Here is a 20616-nt window from a genome sequence, read left to right on the forward strand (position 1 = left end):
TACACCTCTACCCTTCAATATTCCATTATGGGACCCAGTGACTCTTCTACGCTGTACTGCTCTCTCCCTTATCTCTTCTCCCATATCACCACATTTACCCAGGACAGCTCCTAGATACTTCAATTTTCTCACTTCTTCCAGTCTTTTTTCCTCCATACCCACAGCACAATTTAGTACACTTTCTTCTTTCACTCTATATGGTTTTACAAAATCTATACTTTCACTTTGTTTCCTTTCAAACACCATTACTTTACTTTTACCTTCAATCATCTACATTTACACACATCATAAAACACACTTACACCCTTCACCAACTCCATTCCACTCTCAGCAAACAAAATAGCATCATCTGCAAACAGGCTTATCACTAGCCACCATCTCTCATCGCCTCACTCCATCTCTGCACCCCTTTTCCCTAAATTTGCTCCTCTACAGAAGGCTTTCATACCATCCAACAGTTGTCCCCCTATACCAGATATCCTTAACTCATCCCATAAAGTATTCCACTCAACTCTGTCATATGCTTTCCCCAAATCCATAAAAGCTGCATACAACTTCTTACCTTTTGCTAAATACTTTTCCACGATCATCTTCACTACAGAAATCTGATCTGCACATCCCTTACCTTTCCTAAAACCCCTTGCTATTCACTTATTCTGCATTCAGTTACTTCCATCACTCTATCAATCAATATTCTTGCATATATCTTTCCTAGTATACTTAACAGACTTATTCCCCTATAATTGCTACATATATCCTCAGCACCTTTTCCTTTGAATAAAGGAACGATAATAGCTTTCACCCAATCTTCAGGCACAACCTTCTTTTTCCATGCTAAATCGCATAAGATGCATCCACTTTACCACACTTTTTCCTTCATACTTCAGCATTTCAGCCATGATCACATCCACTCCAAGTGCATTTCATACCTTCAGCCTCATTATTGCCCTTTTTACCTCCCTTTTTGCTATAGGCCCTTACATATTCATTCCATCCTCCATACCTATGCATGTAACAACTGCTGCCTCCCCTTCTCAACATTCATCAGTTCAAAAATATTCTTTCCATCGTCCTTTCACTTCCTCCTTTTGATTTAGCAACTCCCTTTACTTCTCACATTAACATTTCTACTCTTACACCAACCTCTTTCTTTTTTCACCCCTTCCAGTATAGTTTCTTATCATCCTGAAACTTTTCACTTGATTTCCCTCCAAAATCTTCAGCTACTTTCCTCTGTCAGCTTCTTAACATCCCACTTACATATTTTGTATTTTCCCTCCTTTGCTGAACTTCCACTGGTACATTCCTATCAAGCAATCTACCATGTGCCTTTTTCTTCTCTTCCACAGCATTTCTAAGCTCTTCTGTCCACCATGCATTGCTCTTTTTATTCCTATATCTCACTACTTTTATCCCTGGGGACAGGGGATTAAGAATACTTCCCACGTATTCCCTGCATGTCGTAGAAGGCGACTAAAAGGGGAGGGAGCGGGGGGCTGGAAATCCTCCCCTCTCGTTTTTTTTTTAATTTTCCAAAAGAAGGAACAGAGGAGGCCAGGTGAGGATATTCCAAAAAGGCCCAGTCCTCTGTTCTTAACGCTACCTCGCTAACACGGGAAATGGCAAATAGTTTAAAAGAAAAAAAAAAAAAATCTCACTACTTTGTATCCAACTACTAATTCTACAACCTTTAATATTTCTCTAACATTTAAAGAATCTCATTCTCATAAAAACCTTTGCTGCACTTCCATCTAAGCTTTTAGTTACCTTCCTTTCATACTCCTCCCTGCATTTTTTCTGATTCATTTTCTTGTTTGCCAACTTTTTCCTCTCCATTCTTCCTTGCACCATACCTCCACTTCTCCCCGATTCTCATTCCCACAAGAACTGCGAAATGGTCAGAGTCTCCACTGCTACAGACAGTCGAAGCCTTTTGCTCTTCTCTTCTATTATTCCTCATCTATATATATCTGTGGATCATCTTGTGCTGAAAAAATGTTTCCAAGGAATAAACCCCTCTTAGCAGAAATATTCATAAAAAATTTCCATTCTCATTTAGTCCAGGCACTCCCCATTTACCAACTATCTCACCAATTTCATCACATCACACTTTCACATTCATATCACCCAATACGACAATGTGACCACGTTTCTCTCATTCTCAAAACCATTTATGCAGTCATTCAAATTTCTCCAGAAAAGCTTCATTTCATTCTTACCTCATAGTCTTCATATTCACAGGTGCATATACACATATCCATGCATACTTCACAATCCCAATCTTTCCTTTCATCCACAGTATTTTTGATCCATTCCATCTATGCTCTGTAACACCCTTCATACTCTTGGTGACAGCAAAAATTGCACCTTCTTCTTTTCTTCTTCCCTAATGATTTTTACTCATTCCTGTCAGTACCACACCTCCTTCCATAACTTGCATTCATCATACCATTTTCACTCAGCACACCCTGCCCAAGGATATGGGTTCCCAATCCTTAGCACTTCCACATTAAAACTTTAAAACCTCTCCACAAGCTCCCTCCTTTTACTCTTACCAGTCATCCCATTCACATTCAGTGCCATCAACCTTAATCACTCGTGTTTTTTAATCCTCGGCATAACTGGTAGACTCCAGTGCCGCTTCTTAGCCTTTTGTGCCTCAACCTTGACAGAGGGCAAATCCAGTACAGCGTTTCCAGAGGCAGCAAGGATCCAAAATTGTCAAAAATCTAAAAAGTGACAGCACACCTCAGGTGTTTGTCTAAATTTAAAAGTATAATCCCTGATGTAATTGGGCAATTCCTGCCCCTTTATTTCCACCCCTAAGGAGCGTAATACCAAGGACACCACGAGAATGCAGGGAGAGACTTGGATACTTTAGTAAAATTAGAGTACTCCCTCAAGGTACCGAAACTTAATAACTTTTCCTCATTGGTTACAATTCTGCCACTGCGCTTGTACCATAATCTGTTATTCCGTAAGTACAGCCAAAAGTGTAGTTATAAAACTGATTTGGATGAGTGTAAAAACTTAGTTACCTCCCTCCATTCTCTTTCCCTTTTTTCACAGAGGTTTGATTTATGACCCATGCTTTCATTAGCTTATACTGCTTTCTGCAGAATTAATTTTTCTCTAAATGTGCAATCTCACGAAGTAATCTTTTATAAAAGTCTCACCATTCCTACTTGGTTGTTTATCATCACAGGTGTGAAGTCCATCAAGCTTCAGGTGAAGAAAATAGTCAAACCTAAAAAGACCTTTGACTGGTAACTGGATGATGATAATCTCTTTGCTTCACTAAAACCTCATGAAAGTCAGGGTAAATTACAACTGAAGGGTGCTTAATGTGCTCCTGTAATGGGGTGGAGATACTCAAATCATTCCTCTCATTTTTGGACTTGTCCATCATAGTCCACTGTGTGCTTCTACTGCCTGAGAATGTCTCTTCAGTGCTGCTGGAGTAATATTCAGACAAAAGCAAGTAAGACTTGAGAGCAAGAATTTTGATAAACAGTTACCCCTAAAGCTGAATGAAATGTTTAGCTCTGAATAAAGTTGATTAGTCGTATATCTGTGTTTATGTAACCAAATAAATGAATAGTTTATTTCTTATAAGTGCTGCTACGTAATTTTCATTACCGACACAGAAATAATTTTAAGGTGTTACTTTGTTAGTTTACTACTTGAATACTTCACAAAACAGATACTGTTTGACTTTTATTTGTGTCAATTTTAGGAATAGCACTTCAATTTTTACTTTGGAACATTTTTGCCGATTCATTTTAAGTAACAACATCAGGTAGATCTACACTTCGTGGCCACATCCGTAGTACAGCTTCTCATGGTCTCCACCTTGTTTTCCAGTTTATTGCAATACAGTGCTTATCTGTGAGATTCATCTCTACTTTACATATGACTGAAATTGATCTGACTTGCTACATATTAAAGGTTTTCGTTATTCAAATTCAGAATTGCCACCACTTGTGCAATATTTTTCTTGATAAATTCTCCATTTGAGTAGAACCATTCAGTATGTGCAATGTTCTGTTTAAACAAAATGCTTTCATCATTGCATCAATTTATAGTGCGGCTGGGAGCATTGTAAGTTGATAATTGAGGAATGATTTTGAAGTTAATATTTTGTTTTTCCTTGAATGGGATCCAATGTAATAAAATGTTGTTTTTTTGTCTTGACGTATAAGAGTGATGCATTACTGATGAGAAACAAGTCTGCTGCATTTTTAAAAGAAAAATTCCTTCCATTATGATTGAAAAGCAGTTTTTTGTCCTTGTTCATTTCTCTCTAGCTCTTCCACCATTTTATATATTAGGTCTCTGTATGGATGAATGTAATTCTCTAAAGTTATGAAAAAAGATGTATATTACCATAATTATGCAATCAATTCTTCTTTCATTCAAGAAGACGTCTGAAGATACTGGAGGTAAATGAAAATTCACAAGAACATTAAAAAGAAATTTACTGGAATACTGATGAATAGGACTATAAAACTGCTTAAGATATATAAATGTACATAAATACATGCATACATACATATATATAAAAACATTCATTCTCTCTTTTATATGTATCAGTGTTACTGGACTCTGCCTGCACATGGTTATCCTGCAAGTGAAAAGTTACCTTCAGTGAGGTTATATCACCATTACAAGAAAAATAAAAAGATATCTCATCAAGAAACTTCTTATTCCAAATAAGTCTATCATTCCCCTGAGGTGAGGAAAGGAAGATTGATTAGGGAAGCACTGCGTACACAGAAGAGAAAAGCTTGTGGTATATGGGAAACAGACATGTGAAAAAGGGTAACTTAGTGGTGAGGTAAGAAAGTGAATTTGCCAGTTAAAGAAAAAAGGGTGTATGGGCAACTATTTGCAGGGAAGGAGTGCAATTGATGGGGAGCTGTACAAGAGAAAGAGGTAAGTAAAGAAGGTGTTGGGGCTAAAAATATTTTGGCAGAAGGTTAAGTGTGAGAAAAATAAGAAACAAAATGAGAATATCAGTAAAGGAAGCCAATGGGAAAGTGGTAACAGGTAGTGATGAGGGGAGGAAAAGACAGGGTAAGTATTTTGAAGGACTGTTGAATGTTTTTGATGGCAGGGTGGAAGATGTAGGATGCTTGGCTCTAGGAGGTATGTGAAAGTGAGTCAAGGAAAGTGATTTGATGAAGGTCTGGTGTTGGGGTGGGATGGGGTAGGTGGATGCTGGCAGGGAAATCAGTAATTTGCTGATGACACTGCTTGTGGCATATTCAAGTGAGAAACTGCAGAAGCCATCTGAGTTTGGGAGTTTGAGAGGGAGGATAAAGTTGAGAGTAAGTGTGAATAAAAGCAGAGTTATTAGGTTTAGCAGTAATAAGAGACAATTCATTTGGAGTCTCTTCTTCCACACATTCTTCATCGCTCCTGGAACCTTTGGCCCCTCCCCCACCCTGTGACTCATTTCCATGGTTCCATCTCCTGTTAAGCTCACTCCCAGATATCTAAACACTTCACTTCCTCCAATTCTTTTCCATTCAAGCTTACATTCCAAAACTTGTCCCTTAACCCTACTGAAGCTAACAACCTTGCTCTTATTCACATTTACTCTCAACTTTTTTTTTTTTTTTTTTTTTTTTTTTTTTTCCCTTTTTTTTTTTTTTTCCCCCCTTTTTCCCCCCCCCCTTTTTTTTTTTTTTTTTTTTTTTTTAATTTTTCCCCCCTTTTTTTTTTTTTTTTTTTTTTTTTTTTTCCCTTTTTTTTCCCCTTTTTTTTTCCCCTTTTTTTTATTCCTTTACCTTTTTTTTTTTCCCCTTTTTTTTCCCTTTTTATTTTTTTTTTTTTTCCCCTTTTTTTTTTTTTTTCCCCCCCCCCCCTTTTTTTTTTTTTTTTTTCCCCCCCCCCCTTTTTTTTTTTTTTTAAAACCCCCCTTTTTTTCCCCAAAAAAACCCCCCCCCCCCCTTTTTTTTAACCCCTTTTTTTTTTTTTTTTTTTTTCCCCCAAATTTTTTTAAAAAAATTTTTTTTTTCCCCAAAATTTTTCCCCCCCCAAAAAATTTTTTTTAACCTTGACAGAGGGCAAATCCAGTACAGCGTTTCCAGAGGCAGCAAGGATCCAAAATTGTCAAAAATCTAAAAAGTGACAGCACACCTCAGGTGTTTGTCTAAATTTAAAAGTATAATCCCTGATGTAATTGGGCAATTCCTGCCCCTTTATTTCCACCCCTAAGGAGCATAATACCAAGGACACCACGAGGAATGCAGGGAGAGACTTGGATACTTTAGTAAAATTAGAGTACTCCCTCAAAGGTACTGAAACTTAATAACTTTTCCTCATTGGTTACAATTCTGCCACTGCGCTTGTACCATAATCTGTTATTCCGTAAGTACAGCCAAAAGTGTAGTTATAAAACTGATTTGGATGAGTGTAAAAACTTAGTTACCTCCCTCCATTCTCTTTCCCTTTTTTCACAGAGGTTTGATTTATGACCCATGCTTTCATTAGCTATATTGCCTTCTGCAGAATTAATTTTTCTCTAAATGTGCAATCTCACGAAGTAATCTTTTATAAAAGTCTCACCATTCCTACTTGGTTGTTTATCATCACAGGTGTGAAGTCCATCAAGCTTCAGGTGAAGAAAATAGTCAAACCTAAAAAGACCTTTGACTGGTAACGGATGATGTAAACTCTTTGCTTCACTAAAACCTCATGAAAGTCAGGGTAAATTACAACTGAAGGGTGCTTAATGTGCTTCTGTAATGGGGTGGAGTATACTCAAATCATTCCTCTCATTTTTGGACTTGTCCATCAAAGTCCACTGTGTGCTTTACTGCCTGAGAATGTCTCTTCAGTGCTGCTGGAGTAATATTCAGACAAAAGCAAGTAAGACTTGAGAGCAAGAATTTTTGATAAACAGTTACCCCTAAAGCTGAATGAAATGTTTAGCTCTGAATAAAGTTGATTAGTCGTATATCTGTGTTTTTGTAACCAAATAAATGAATAGTTTATTTCTTATAAGTGCTGCTACGTAATTTTCATTACCGACACAGAAATAATTTTAAGATGTTACTTTGTTAGTTTACTACTTGGATACTTCACAAAAACAGATACTGTTTGACTTTTATTTGTGTCAATTTTAGGAATAGCACTTCAATTTTTACTTTGGAACATTTTTGCCGATTCATTTTAAGTAACAACATCAGGTAGATCTACACTTCGTGGCCACATCGTAGTACAGCTTCTCATGGTCTCCACCTTGTTTTCCAGTTTATTGCAATACAGTGCTTATCTGTGAGATTCATCTCTACTTTAACATATGACTGAAATTGATCTGACTTGCTACATATTAAAGGTTTTCATTATTCAAATTCAGAATTGCCACCACTTGGAGCATATTTTTTCTTGTAAAGTCTCCATTTGAGTAGAACCATTCAGTATGTGCATTATCTGTTAAACAAAATGCTTTCATCATTGCATCAATTTATAGTGCTGCTGGGAGCATTGTAAGTTGATATTGAGAATGATTTTGAAGTTAGTATTTTGTTTTTCCTTGAATGGGATCCAATGTGATAAAATGTTGTTTTTTTGTCTTGACGTATAAGAGTGATGCATTACTGATGAGAAACAAGTCTGCTGCATTTTTAAAAGAAAAATTCCTTCCATTATGATTGAAAAGCAGTTTTTTGTCCTTGTTCATTTCTCTCTAGCTCTTCCACCATTTTATATATTAGGTCTCTGTATGGATGAATGTAATTCTCTACATTATGAAAAAAGATGTATATTACCATAATTATGCAATCAATTCTTCTTTCATTCAGAAGACGTCTGAAGATACTGGAGGTAAATGAAAATTCACAAGAACATTAAAAAGAAATTTACTGGAATACTGATGAATAGGACTATAAAACTGCTTAAGATATATAAATGTACATAAATACATGCATAAATAATATATATAAAAAACATTCATTCTCTCTTTTATATGTATCAGTGTTAATGGACTCTGCCTGCACATGGTTATCCTGCAAGGGAAAAGTTACCTTCAGTGAGGTTATATCACCATTACAGGAAAAATAAAAAGATATCTCATCAAGAAACTTTTATTCCAATTAAGTCCATCATTCCCCTGAGGTGAGGAAAGGAAGATTGATTAGGACAAGCACTGGTACACAGAAGAGAAAAGCTTGTGGTATATGGGAAACAGACATGTGAAAAAGGGTAACTTAGTGGTGAGGTAAGAAAGTGAATTTGCCAGTTAAAGAAAAAAGGGTGTATGGGCAACTATTTGCAGAGAAGGAGTGCAATTGATGGGGAGCTGTACAAGAGAAAAGAGGTGTAAGTAAAGTAAGGTGTTGGGCCTAAAAATATTTTGGCAGAAGGTTAAGTGTGAGAAAAATAAGAAACAAAATGAGAATATCAGTAAAGGAAGCCAATGGGAAAGTGATGAGGGGAGGTATGATGAGGGGAGGAAAAGACAGGGTAAGTATTTTGAAGGATGTTGAATGTTTTTGATGGCAGGGTGGAAGATGTAGGATGCTTGGTTCTAGGAGGTATGTGAAAGTGAGTCAAGGAAAGTGATTTGATGAAGGTCTGGTGTTGGGGTGGGATGGGGTAGGTGGATGCTGGCAGGGAAATCAGTAATTTGCTGATGACACTGCTTGTGGCATATTCAAGTTGAGAAACTGCAGAAGCCATCTGAGTTTGGGAGTTTGAGAGGGAGGATAAAGTTGAGAGTAAGTGTGAATAAAAGCGAGTTATTAGGTTTAGCAAGTAATAAGAGACAATTCATTGGAGTCTCTTCTTCCACACATTCTTCATCGCTCCTGGAACCTTTGGCCCCTCCCCCACCTGTGACTCATTTCCATGGTTCCATCTCCTGTTAAGCTCACTCCCAGATATCTAAAAACACTTCCTTCTCAATTCTTTTCCATTCAAGCTTACATTCCAAAACTTGTCCCTTAACCCTACTGAAGCTAACAACCTTGCTCTTATTCACATTTACTCTCAACTTTCTTCTTTCACACAACGAATCAGCCACTAGAGCTCTGTCATCGGTGAACAACAACTGACTCACTTCCTAGGCCTCTCATCCACAACAGACTGCATACTTGCCCTCACCAAAAAATCTCGTATTTACCTCCCTGACCACCCCATATATAAACAAATTAAACAACCATGGGGGACATCTCAACATTCCCTGCTGCAAACCAACATTCACTGGGAACCAATCACTTTTCCTGTCATACACATGCCTTACCTCCTTAGTAAAAACTTTTCACTGCTTCTAACAACTTACCTGCCACACACATATACTCTTAAGACCTTCCACAAAGCATCTCTTATCAACCCTATCATATGCCTTCTCCTGATCCACAAATGCTACATACAAATCCATTTGTTTTTCTAAGCATTTCTCACATACAGTCATCAAAGCAAACAACTGATCCACACCTCTGTACCACTTTTTTTTTTTTGAAACCACACTGCTCTTCCCCAATCTGATGCTCTGTACATGCATACACCCTCTCAATCAATACCCTCCCATACAATTTCCCAAGGAATACTCGACAAACTTATGCCTCTGTAGTTTAAACACTCACCTTTATCCCCTTTGCCTTTGTACAATAGCACTATGCATGCATTCCGTCAATCCTCAGGCACTTCACCATGTCATACATACACTGACTATCCTTACCAACCAATCAACAACATAGTCACCCCCCCCCTTTTTTTTTTTTTTATAAATTCCACTGCAATACTATCCAAAACCTGCCACTTTGCTGGGAATTTCATCTTCCGCAAAGCTTTCACTACCTCTTCTCTGTTTACCAAATCATTCTCCCTAACCCTCTCACTTTGCACACCACCTCGACCAAAACACCCTATATCTGCCACTCTACCATCAAACACATTCAACAAACCTTCAAAATACTCACTCCACCACTATTTGTTTCCTTCTTATCATCTGCCCCACTTTCTCCCTTCACCGATATTCCCGTTTGTTCTCTTGTCTTATGCACATTATTTACCTCCTTCCAAAACATCTTTTCATTCTCCTGAAACTTTAATGATACTCTCTCACCCAACTCTCTTTTGCCCTCTTTTTCAACTCTTGCACCTTTCTCTTGACCTCTTGCCTACTTTTTTATACATCTCCCAGTCACTTGCACTACATCCCTGCAAATATTGTCCAAATGCCTCTCTTTTCACTTTCAATAACAATCTTACTTTTGCCATCCCACCACTCACTACCCTTTCTAATCTGCCCACCTCTCACCTTTCTCATACCATATGAATCTTTTGTGCAAGCCATCACTGCTTTGTAAATTACATTCCATTCCTCACCCACTCCCTCACATCATTTGCTCTCACCTTTTGCCATTCTACAGTCAATCTCTCCTGATACTCCCTCACACAAGTCTCTTTTCCAAGCTCACTCACTCTCACCACTCTCTTCTCCCAACATTCTTCTATTCTGAAAGCCCTACAAATCTTCACCTTTGCCTCTACAAGATAGTGATCAGACATCCTTCCAGCTGCCCCTCTCACCACATTAACATCCAAAAGTCTCTCTTTTACAGGCCAAATCACTTAACATGTAGTCCAATAATGCTCTTTGACCATCTCTCCTACCCACATATGTATATCTTTGTATTCTCTCTTTTTAAACTAGTATTCCCAATCACCATCTTCTTTCAGCACACAAATCCACAAGCTCTTCACCATTTCCATTTACAACACCGAACACACATGTAAACCAATTGTACCCTCAACTGCCACTTTACTCATCTTCACATTAAAATACCCATCACCATAACCTGGTCTTGTGCAACAAAGCTGCTAATACACTCACTCAACTGCCCCCAGAACAATATCCTCTCATGATCTTTCTTCTCATGACCAGGTGCAGACCACTTTCAGTTTTACCCACATCAATCTAGAATTTACTTTCTTACACTCTATCACACACTCCTACACTCTGCTTCAGGAATATTGCTACTCCTTCCTTAGCTCTTGTCCTCTCACCAACCCTTGACTTTACTCCCAAGACTTTCCTAAACCACTCTTCCCCTTTATCCTTGAGCTTGGTTTCACTCAGAGCCCAAACATCAAGGTTTCTTTCCTCAAACATACTACCTATCTCTCCTTTCTTCCTATCTGGATACATACACATAATATACATATATACTATATTATATTATATATTTTTTTTTTTTTTTTATACTTTGTCGCTGTCTCCTGTGTTTGCGAGGTAGCGCAAGGAAACAGACGAAAGAAATGGCCCAACCCACCCACATACACATGTATATACATACGTCCACACACGCAAATATACATACCTACGCTTCACATGCCTTGATTCAATCCACTGACAGCACGTCAGCCCGGTATACCACATCGCTCCAATTCACTCTATTCCTTGCCTCCTTTCACCCTCCTGCATGTTCAGGCCCCGATATATATATATATGTCATGTATAATGCACCGAAACCAGAGCTCCCTTTCCACATCCAGACCCCACTATAACTTTCTTGGTTTACCCCAGACGCTTCACATGCCCTGGTTCGATTCCATTGACAGCATGTCGATGCCGGTATACCACATCGTTCCAATTCACTCTATTCCTTGCATGCCTTTCACCCTCCTGCATGTTCAGGCCCCAATCACTCAAATTCTTTTTCACTCCATCTTTCCACCTCCAATTTGGTCTCCCACTTCTCCTCGTTCCCTCCACCTCTGACACATATCCTCTTGGTCAATCTTTCCTCACTCATTCTCTCCATGTGACCGAACCATTTCAAAACACCTTCTTCTGCTCTCTCAACCACACTCTTTCTATAACCACACATCTCTCTTACCCTATTATTACTTACTTGATCAAACCACCTCACACCACATATTGTCCTCAAACATCTCATTTCTAGCAGAAGCAGTGAAAAGTTTCTATCGAGGATGTAAGGCATGTGTACGTGTAAGAAGAGAGGAAAGTGATTGGTTCTCAGTGAATGTGGGTTTGCGGCAGGGGTGTGTGATGTCTCCATGGTTGTTTAATTTGTTTATGGATGGGGTTGTTAGAGAGGTGAATGCAAGAGTTTTGGAAAGAGGGGCAAGTATGCAGTCTGTTATGGATCAGAGAGCGTGGGAAGTGAGTCAGTTGTTGTTCGCTGATGATACAGCGCTGGTGGCTGATTCATATGAGAAATTGCAGAAACTGGTGACTGAGTTTGGTAAAGTTTGTGAGAGAAGAAAGTTGAGAGTAAATGTGAATAAGAGCAGTTATTAGGTACAGTAGGGTTGAGGGCCAAGTCAATTGGGAGGTAAGTTTGAATGGAGAAAAACTGGAGGAAGTGAAGTGTTTTAGATATCTGGGAGTGGATTTGGCAGCAGATGGAACCATGGAAGTGGAAGTGAATCATAGAGTGGGGGAGGGGGCGAAAATTCTGGGAATGTTGAAGAATGTGTGGAAGTCGAGAACGTTATCTCGGAAAGCAAAAATGGGTATGTTTGAAGGAATAGTGGTTCCAACTATGTTGTATGGTTGTGAGGCGTGGGCTATGGATAGAGTTGTGTGCAGGAGGGTGGATGTGCTGGAAATGAGATGTTTGAGGACAATATGTGGTGTGAGGTGGTTTGATCGAGTAAGTAATGTAAGGGTGAGAGAGATGTGTGGAAATATAAGGAGTGTGGTTGAGAGAGCAGAAGAGGGTGTTTTGAAATGGTTTGGTCACATGGAGAGAATGAGTGGGGAAAGATTGACCAAGAGGATATATGTGTCAGAGGTGGAGGGAACGAGGAGAAGTGGGAGACCAAATTGGAGGTGGAAAGATGGAGTGAAAAAGATTTTGAGTGATTGGGGCCTGAACATGCAGGAGGGTGAAAGGCGTGCAACGAATAGAGTGAATTGGAACGATGTGGTATACCGGGGTCGACGTGCTGTCAATGGATTGAACCAGGGCATGTGAAGCGTCTGGGTAAACCATGGAAAGTGTGTGGGGCCTGGATGTGGAAAGGGAGCTGTGGTTTGTGCATTATTACATGACAGCTAGAGACTGAGTGTGAACGAATGGGGCCTTTGGTGTCTTTCCTAGCGCTACCTCGCACACATGGGGGGGGGGGGTTGTTATTCCATGTGTGGCGGGGTGGCGATGGGAACAAATAACGGCAGACAGTATGAATTATGTACATGTGTATATATGTATATGTCCGTGTGTGTATATATATGTGTACATTGAGATGTATAGGTATGTATATTTGCGTGTGTGGACGTGTATGTATATACATGTGTATCTGGGCGGGTTGGGCCATTCTTTCGTCTGTTTCCTTGCGCTACCTCGCTAACGCGGGAGACAGCGACAAAGCAAAATAAAAAATAATAATAATAATTTACCAGGAATACTCAACAAACTTATACCTCTGTAATTTGAGCACTCACCTTTGTCCCCTTTGCCTTCGTACAATGGCACTATGCAGGCATTCCGCCCATCCTCAGGCACCTCACCATGAGTCATACATACATTAAATAACCTTACCAGCCAGTCAACAATACAGTCACCCCCTTTTTTAATAAATTCCACAGCAATACCATCCAACCCCGCTGCCTTGCCGGCTTTCATCTTCCGCAAAGCTTTCACTACCTCTTCTCTGTTTACCAAATCATTCTCCCTAGCCCTCTCACTTTGCACACCACCTCGACCAAAACACCCTATATCTGCCACTCTACCATCAAACACATTCAACAAACCTTCAAAATACTCACTTAATCTCCTTCTCACATCACCGCTACTTGTTATCACCTCCCCATTAACCCCCTTCACTGAAGTTCCCATTTGTTCCCTTGTCTTATGCATTTTATTTACCTCCTTCCAAAACATCTTTTTATTCTCCCTAAAATTTAATGATACTCTCTCACCCCAACACTCATTTGCCCTCTTTTTCACCTCTAGCACCCTTCTCTTGACCTCCTGCCTCTTTCTTTTATACATCTCCCACTCATTTGCATTATTTCCCTGTAAAAATCGTCCAGATGCCTCTCTTTCACTAATAATCTTACTTCTTCATCCCACCACTCACTACCCTTTCTAATCTGCCCACCTCCCACCCTTCTCATGCCACAAGCATCTTTTGCGCAAGCCATCACTGCTTCCCTAAATACATCCCATTCCTCCCCCACTCCCCTTACCTCCTTTGTTCTAACCTTTTTCCATTCTGTACTCAGTCTCTCCTGGTACTTCCTCACACAAGTCTCCTTCCCAAGCTCACTTACTCTCACCACTCTCTTCACCCCAACATTCTCCCTTCTTTTCTGAAAACCTCGACAAATCTTCACCTTTACCTCCACAAGATAATGATCAGACATCCCTCCAGTTGCACTTCTCAGCACATTAACATCCAAAAGTCTCTCTTTTGCACGCCTATCAATTAACACGTAATCCAATAACGCTCTCTGGCCATCTCTCCTACTTACATACGTATACTTATGTATATCTCTCTTTTTAAACCAAGTATTCCCAATCACCAGTCCTTTTTCAGCACATAAATCTACAAGCTCTTCACCATTTCCATTTACAACACTGAACACCCCATGTATACCAATTATTCCCTCAACTGCCTCATTACTCACCTTTGCATTCAAATCACCCATCACTATAACCCGGTCTCGTGCATCAAAACTACTAACACATTCATTCAGCTGCTCCCAAAACACTTGCCTCTCATGATCTTTCTTCTCATGCCCAGGTGCATATGCACCAATAATCACCCATCTCTCTCCATCAACTTTCAATTTTACCCATATCAATCTAGAGTTTACTTTCTTACACTCTATCACATACTCCCACCACTCGTTTCAGGAGTAGTGCTACTCCTTCCCTTGCTCTTGTCCTCTCACTAACCCCTGACTTTACTCCCAAGACATTCTCAAACCACTCTTCCCCTTTACCCTTGAGCTTCGTTTCACTCAGAGCCAAAACATCCAGGTTCCGTTCCTCAAACATACTACCTATCTCTCCTTTTTTTCTCATCTTGGTTACATCCACACACATTTAGACATCCCAATCTGAGCCTTCGAAGAGGATGAGCACTCCCCGCGTGACTCCTTCTTCTGTTTCCCCTTTTAGAAAGTTAAAATACAAGGAGGGGAGGGTTTCTGGCCCCCCGCTCCCGTCCCCTTTAGTCGCCTTCTACAGCACGTGAGGAATGCATGGGAAGTATTCTTTCTCCCCTATCCCCAGGGATAGTAGTATGAAAGATATATTTCAATGAAAGCAAAAATAGAGAACTACTGACATTTTCCAAATTCTGAATAGAGAATTAGTGAGGTTGTGCTGTACACTGGAGTTCACTAGTTACAGAAACACTATTGCCATAGCCATCCCCTTCAGTGAGTTCCAGATGGTAACAAGTGTCAGAGATATCTGGATAGATAGCTACTGTAAACATTTTGCTTTATTTTTCACGCAAGTATTTACACGACATATGTGTACTACAAACACGTATTTTCTATGTAATGTTGATCTTTTCTTTATAAGTAACTTTTGTTTCATGAAATATTTAATCAAATTATTATTTTATTACATAATAATAAATTAAGTTCCCATTACCAAAATATGAGCAATAATACTACAATAAATTGCTCCTTTATTGCAAACTTAACTTATATTTTCACTAATTGGTGTGTTACTTGGGGAGAAAGTTGAAGCTTGCATAACATACAACTTGTACGATGATATGCACCAGATTAAAATATGACATTTTTTCTAGCTATGATGGGAGAATTCTGGCGATATTTATGGATGATTAATGGAGTAAAAGGTTAACTGGGAATTCAAATGAGGGCAGGACCCATAAAATTATCATTTGATGATAACAGCATCATTAACTGACAATTATGGTTAATATGGCAAAATATAATGCCTCAGAAACAGGTCTACATGATGAATAAAGTTCTAAAATAGTGATTTTACATTTTTCAAGCTAAATCACATAAAGCTGGAGATCCTGAATCGGTATTACACATTTATGAAACCAGTGGTTAAGGTATTGGATATCCTGCAGTCAGAAAAGAACATGCTTATGGGGTGGCTGCTCCCTACACTGTATCAGGTAATCACACAAAGTATGATAAAATCAAGACTTCTGCTGACTTGACTCTTACCCTTATTTCCACCCTTTGGTCAGGAATGTGAAGTCAGTTTGCTGTTATGCTGGAGGACTCACAATTCATCAAAGTTGCCATCTTGCTGTCAAAGTCCAAGACCTTATAGATCAGCCAGGATTCTCTCAACAAGAAAGGTGAAGTTGAATTAATTTATTTTTATATTCTTTTATTAAACTTACTCGCCATTTCCAGCAGCAATGAGGTATTAACTGACATCATTAATCTATCTCCTGGAAAACATGAGGAAACAGCTTTTGATGACTATCAAGGTGTGATTCCAATGTAATAATCATTATTCTAAGCAGCTCTTTTTTGGTATGTTGTGCTTGTATCTATCTATATCTCTGATACTCATTCCCTATGGGAATTCCCATTAAGAAGTGGCCACAGCAAAAGATTCTCCACTTATCCCTGTCCTTGCATGCCTCCCTCACATACACTATTTCTCTACCTCCGGTATTCCTCCACCCTATTTGCCTATGTCATAGGTGGTTGTCCACTCACATTAACCACTTTTACTGTATCATCATACATTTTTTCCACATGTCCAAACCACGTCAAAGTATTACATTTCACCCATTCTACCACTCCACAAATCATTCCCTTTGCATTCACTGCCATACCACATCTCTCATACACCTTTTCATTTCTTTCTTCATTCCATCTAGTTACACCACACACCCTTCTCAAATAGCTCATTTCCACAGCCTGGATTCTTGACCTCTGTGACTCATTCCATGTCTTTGTTTCGGCTGCATAGGTCAGAGTTGGGAGGACTATGCTATACCTTAATCAACTCTTCACTTCCATACTTACACCTCTACCCTTCATTATTCCATTATGGGACCCAGTGACTCTTCTACGCTGTACTGCTCTCTCCCTTATCTCTTCTCCCATATCACCACATTTACCCAGGACAGCTCCTAGATACTTCAATTTTCTCACTTCTTCCAGTCTTTTTTCCTCCATACCCACAGCACAATTTAGTACACTTTCTTCTTTCACTCTATATGGTTTTACAAAATCTATACTTTCACTTTGTTTCCTTTCAAACACCATTACTTTACTTTTACCTTCAATCATCTACATTTACACACATCAAAAAACACACTTACACCCTTCACCAACTCCATTCCACTCTCAGCAAACAACATAGCATCATCTGCAAACAGGCTTATCACTAGCCACCATCTCTCATCACCTCACTCCATCTCTGCACCCCTTTTCCCTAAATTTGCTCCTCTACAGAAGGCTTTCATACCATCCAACAGTTGTCCCCCTATACCAGATATCCTTAACTCATCCCATAAAGTATTCCACTCAACTCTGTCATATGCTTTCCCCAGATCCATAAAAGCTGCATACAACTTCTTACCTTTTGCTAAATACTTTTCCACAATCATCTTCACTACAGAAATCTGATCTGCACATCCCTTACCTTTCCTAAAACCCCTTGCTATTCACTTATTCTGCATTCAGTTACTTCCATCACTCTATCAATCAATATTCTTGCATATATCTTTCCTAGTATACTTAACAGACTTATTCCCCTATAATTGCTACATATATCCTCAGCACCTTTTCCTTTGAATAAAGGAACGATAATAGCTTTCACCCAATCTTCAGGCACAACCTTCTTTTTCCATGCTAAATCGCATAAGATGCATCCACTTTATCACACTTTTTCCTTCATACTTCAGCATTTCAGCCATGATCACATCCACTCCAAGTGCATTTCATACCTTCAGCCTCATTATTGCCCTTTTTACCTCCCTTTTTGCTATAGGCCCTTACATATTCATTCCATCCTCCATACCTATGCATGTAACAACTGCTGCCTCCCCTTCTCAACATTCATCAGTTCAAAAATATTCTTTCCATCGTCCTTTCACTTCCTCCTTTTGATTTAGCAACTCCCTTTACTTCTCACATTAACATTTCTACTCTTACACCAACCTCTTTCTTTTTTCACCCCTTCCAGTATAGTTTCTTATCATCCTGAAACTTTTCACTTGATTTCCCTCCAAAATCTTCAGCTACTTTCCTCTGTCAGCTTCTTAACATCCCACTTACATATTTTGTATTTTCCCTCCTTTGCTGAACTTCCACTGGTACATTCCTATCAAGCAATCTACCATGTGCCTTTTTCTTCTCTTCCACAGCATTTCTAAGCTCTTCTGTCCACCATGCATTGCTCTTTTTATTCCTATATCTCACTACTTTTATCCCTGGGGACAGGGGATTAAGAATACTTCCCACGTATTCCCTGCATGTCGTAGAAGGCGACTAAAAGGGGAGGGAGCGGGGGGCTGGAAATCCTCCCCTCTCGTTTTTTTTTTAATTTTCCAAAAGAAGGAACAGAGGAGGCCAGGTGAGGATATTCCAAAAAGGCCCAGTCCTCTGTTCTTAACGCTACCTCGCTAACACGGGAAATGGCAAATAGTTTAAAAGAAAAAAAAAAAAAATCTCACTACTTTGTATCCAACTACTAATTCTACAACCTTTAATATTTCTCTAACATTTAAAGAATCTCATTCTCATAAAAACCTTTGCTGCACTTCCATCTAAGCTTTTAGTTACCTTCCTTTCATACTCCTCCCTGCATTTTTTCTGATTCATTTTCTTGTTTGCCAACTTTTTCCTCTCCATTCTTCCTTGCACCATACCTCCACTTCTCCCCGATTCTCATTCCCACAAGAACTGCGAAATGGTCAGAGTCTCCACTGCTACAGACAGTCGAAGCCTTTTGCTCTTCTCTTCTATTATTCCTCATCTATATATATCTGTGGATCATCTTGTGCTGAAAAAATGTTTCCAAGGAATAAACCCCTCTTAGCAGAAATATTCATAAAAAATTTCCATTCTCATTTAGTCCAGGCACTCCCCATTTACCAACTATCTCACCAATTTCATCACATCACACTTTCACATTCATATCACCCAATACGACAATGTGACCATGTTTCTCTCATTCTCAAAACCATTTATGCAGTCATTCAAATTTCTCCAGAAAAGCTTCATTTCATTCTTACCTCATAGTCTTCATATTCACAGGTGCATATACACATATCCATGCATACTTCACAATCCCAATCTTTCCTTTCATCCACAGTATTTTTGATCCATTCCATCTATGCTCTGTAACACCCTTCATACTCTTGGTGACAGCAAAAATTGCACCTTCTTCTTTTCTTCTTCCCTAATGATTTTTACTCATTCCTGTCAGTACCACACCTCCTTCCATAACTTGCATTCATCATACCATTTTCACTCAGCACACCCTGCCCAAGGATATGGGTTCCCAATCCTTAGCACTTCCACATTAAAACTTTAAAACCTCTCCACAAGCTCCCTCCTTTTACTCTTACCGGTCATCCCATTCACATTCAGTGCCATCAACCTTAATCACTCGTGTTTTTTAATCCTCGGCATAACTGGTAGGCTCCAGTGCCGCTTCTTAGCCTTTTGTGCCTCAACCTTGACAGAGGGCAAATCCAGTACAGCGTTTCCAGAGGCAGCAAGGATCCAAAATTGTCAAAAATCTAAAAAGTGACAGCACACCTCAGGTGTTTGTCTAAATTTAAAAGTATAATCCCTGATGTAATTGGGCAATTCCTGCCCCTTTATTTCCACCCCTAAGGAGCATAATACCAAGGACACCACGAGAATGCAGGGAGAGACTTGGATACTTTAGTAAAATTAGAGTACTCCCTCAAGGTACTGAAACTTAATAACTTTTCCTCATTGGTTACAATTCTGCCACTGCGCTTGTACCATAATCTGTTATTCCGTAAGTACAGCCAAAAGTGTAGTTATAAAACTGATTTGGATGAGTGTAAAAACTTAGTTACCTCCCTCCATTCTCTTTCCCTTTTTTCACAGAGGTTTGATTTATGACCCATGCTTTCATTAGCTTATATTGCTTTCTGCAGAATTAATTTTTCTCTAAATGTGCAATCTCACGAAGTAATCTTTTATAAAAGTCTCACCATTCCTACTTGGTTGTTTATCATCACAGGTGTGAAGTCCATCAAGCTTCAGGTGAAGAAAATAGTCAAACCTAAAAAGACCTTTGACTGGTAACTGGATGATGATAACCTCTTTGCTTCACTAAAACCTCATGAAAGTCAGGGTAAATTACAACTGAAGGGTGCTTAATGTGCTCCTGTAATGGGGTGGAGATACTCAAATCATTCCTCTCATTTTTGGACTTGTCCATCAAAGTCCACTGTGTGCTTCTACTGCCTGAGAATGTCTCTTCAGTGCTGCTGGAGTAATATTCAGACAAAAGCAAGTAAGACTTGAGAGCAAGAATTTTGATAAACAGTTACCCCTAAAGCTGAATGAAATGTTTAGCTCTGAATAAAGTTGATTAGTCGTATATCTGTGTTTATGTAACCAAATAAATGAATAGTTTATTTCTTATAAGTGCTGCTACGTAATTTTCATTACCGACACAGAAATAA

At 39.1% G+C, this 20616-nt stretch overlaps 1 protein-coding gene and 1 long non-coding RNA gene across 2 annotated transcripts in view; one reads left to right on the plus strand and one right to left on the minus strand.

Moving 5' to 3' along the window:
• Polr3D (RNA polymerase III subunit C53) overlaps window positions 1–20616 on the minus strand; it is a 168478-nt gene that overhangs the window by 30412 nt on the left and 117450 nt on the right. The gene's annotated exons all lie outside the window — the stretch shown is intronic.
• LOC139750659 (uncharacterized) lies at window positions 15543–20334 on the plus strand. Its single transcript, XR_011713190.1, has 2 exons — window positions 15543–16284; window positions 20169–20334. It is a non-coding gene; the product is annotated as an uncharacterized lncRNA (long non-coding RNA).

The sequence above is a fragment of the Panulirus ornatus genome, chromosome 10 (assembly GCF_036320965.1).
Source record: "Panulirus ornatus isolate Po-2019 chromosome 10, ASM3632096v1, whole genome shotgun sequence".
Classification (NCBI taxonomy): domain Eukaryota; kingdom Metazoa; phylum Arthropoda; class Malacostraca; order Decapoda; family Palinuridae; genus Panulirus; species Panulirus ornatus.